The sequence below is a fragment of the Equus quagga genome, chromosome 1, assembly GCF_021613505.1.
Source record: "Equus quagga isolate Etosha38 chromosome 1, UCLA_HA_Equagga_1.0, whole genome shotgun sequence".
In the NCBI taxonomy this organism is placed as follows: Eukaryota; Metazoa; Chordata; class Mammalia; order Perissodactyla; family Equidae; genus Equus; species Equus quagga.
Window position 1 is genome coordinate 116,873,380 of NC_060267.1, and position 2,718 is coordinate 116,876,097.

At 48.3% G+C, this 2,718-nt stretch overlaps 1 long non-coding RNA gene across 1 annotated transcript; it reads right to left on the bottom strand.

Annotated features, from left to right (window-relative positions):
* Positions 1 to 951: 951 nt before the first annotated feature.
* On the bottom strand, positions 952 to 2,091 carry LOC124228657 (uncharacterized). The gene is made up of 3 exons (XR_006885756.1): positions 1,958 to 2,091; positions 1,628 to 1,825; positions 952 to 1,527 (listed from the first exon to the last, which is right to left on the bottom strand). It is a non-coding gene; the product is annotated as an uncharacterized LOC124228657 (long non-coding RNA).
* Between the last annotated feature and the right edge of the window lie 627 nt (positions 2,092 to 2,718).

The window sequence follows — 2,718 nt, forward strand, 5'->3', positions numbered from 1 at the left end:
GTGAAGAATGAGCAGAGGAAGGGCCTTGATGAGCTTCTTTCTGGGGTTCCGCACAAAATCGAGGGGACTCTCACTGACTCAGCATCCCCTGGGGCTGGCAGTACCCAGGACCACATGGCGCAGCCTCAAACAGGAATGCGAGGCACACGCTTTGGAATCAGAGCCAAGTTCAAGTCCTGGATCTGCCCCCGGCTAGCTGTGGGATGTGGGCATGTCACTTGAAAGCTCTGAGTCACAGTTTCCTCATCCGAGATAAATTGTACGCATTCCAGCCTCTACTCGCAGGAACGCGGTGGGAACAGAAGGAGACCCTGTGTGTGACACAGAGCCTGGCGCCAGGTGAGCGCCAAGCTAGCTCCTGCTCTGCTACCATCACTAACAATGATCTTTCTTTCACTCCAAGGTCCACACTGCACGGCTGGGGCCAGGAGGCCGCCAAAGGGAGAGCCCCTGAAGGAGGCTGGCCCGGGGCTGCTTTGTCAAGTGGCATTAAAATCCCACCTCACAGGAAATTTCCAGCAGAAATGAAGCATGGGAGTTCACTGGCTTCCCCCTGAACAGAATGGTGAATTTTCTTCCAGCCATGGCCCTTTCTCGTGGGTTCAAGTTGTGGTGAATGTTGTCACTGTTTGTGTGTTTTTGTTTTATTTTTATTCGTGGGATGAACAATCAAAATAAATAAATTGGCTGTGTGATTTCAGGTAACTAAAACAAAAAGCGAAAAAAAAGGAAGAGAAAAAACCTGCCTCACCAATGTCCCAGATCCGTCTTCCCCCAGGCTCAGGCACCCGTGGTTTCTTTGCTATGGGGTACAGACATGCGTATTGCACCATGTTCCCAAGGCTCAGAGGAGCAGACCAAACATTCAAATGCATCTTTACTCCTTCAATTTAATTGGCAAAAATAATTTAATTTTTAAAAAAAGTAAGAATAAAGCTAACATTTGTTGAGCTATTTCACTGCACCAGCCGCTCTGTGTTTTATACATATTCTCCCCATTAGTTCCCCCAAAGCTAAGGGTTAGTATTGTTCCCTTTTGCAGATGAAGAAACTAAGGCTGAGAGAGGACAAATGACTGGCCCAAGGTCATACAGCGGGTAAAGATCCTGAGAGACCCTGGATGGAGGGTAAGGCAAACGGCAGGGCTCCAGAAAAGATGCTGAAACTCCTTCGGGGCCGTGGAGACTTCCTTTGGTGGGAGCTGAAATGCAGCAGCTGTGTTGAAACATGGTGGCTGTGCCTTTCTGGGTTCCCAGGGCAACTTGGCAGAATATAGAGTGGCCACCGCTCAGAGTACTCACTTCAAGGAATAGTGGCCTCCCTCCACGGAAAACCTCCTGAATTTTCAAACTGCGATAGTCAGATTTTGCTGTGATGATGCTGCACGACAGACAACTCCCCCCACATCTCAGGAGCTTCCGACCACCATCACTGATGTGCCTTGCCCTGGGGCCTGAGTTGTCTGAGGCAGCTTCTGCTTTAGGCTTTGGGTCTGTGATCGGGCGTATTGGTGTGTGTTTCTTCCTCCTGCAATCAGGGGACACCTATGGTAAATGGCAGAAGCATGGAAGACCAAGTCAAACGAAGCCATCCCATTGAAAACCTCTGGTTGCACACACTCACTTACACTCTGTTGGCCAAAGGCAGTCAAATGCCAGGCACACCATCAACGTAGGGAGAGGTACAATCACCTCCTGTACAATCCATCCACCACATGAAGGCGGCTCAGCCCAAGGCCATCTTGCCTCACTTCAATGGGCAAAGGCTTTGCCCTTCTTTCCATGAGGATGGGGTTGGAGACTTTTCAAAGGAACTTTACTGAAGACTGAAGGAAGAAACAGAGAGGCTGTAGCAGGTGTCCATTGGCTCTGCTCACCAAGAATCCAATGATTCCTGATTTCCCTTTGGGGAATCCCTCACCCCATTCTCAGTCCTTGTAATTTCAAACTGTCCTCACCTGCCAACTCCACGAGTGGACACTTGATCCATTCCTGGCCGATGAGAATACTGCATCCTCTTGACAAAATGATTGGATCTGGACTTGTCATGTGACCCAAGCTGGGCCAATGAAAATGATACCCAGGGCTTTAGCTAGAATTCTTAGAACAGAAGTTCATGTTTCCAGTGAATCTGTGAAGCTTATGGAACAGAAGTCTGGAGCCCCAGGTAGCCAATCTTAGTACCTCTGGTACCATAAAGTGAAGCTGACACCGAGGAAAACAAGGCCAAAGAATGAGATGGAATTGTGAGAACATTGTTTGAGCATCTGGATCCACCTGTGCCTGAATACCCTACATTCTTTCTACAACAAATTCTTTTTTTGGGTAAAGGGGTGCTTAGGCCAGTTTGAATTGAGTATTTGTTCCTTGCAACCAAAAACACCTTACTAAGTCAGAAATAGAGCTAAAGACATAGAGTGAAATGGCTAAGGTTTGACCTAGATTCAAATCCTGGCCCTGTCACTTACAGCTGTGCCACCTTGTTGAGCCTCAGTCTCCTCCTCTGTAAAATCAAAATAGCACCACTTACCTTGCTGATCATTGTGCTGGTAAACCGTATAAAACAGGTCATCCGGGTTTGGCAAACTGTAGATACTCAGTGGCTGATTGATGTTTATTACAACCAAAGGGCTCCTAAGCAGGCTTCCCGTCTTCCCTGGGCAGGTGTCCAGCTTCACAGTTGGTTTGCCCGCAGATCCCACAAGTCACACGACATCCC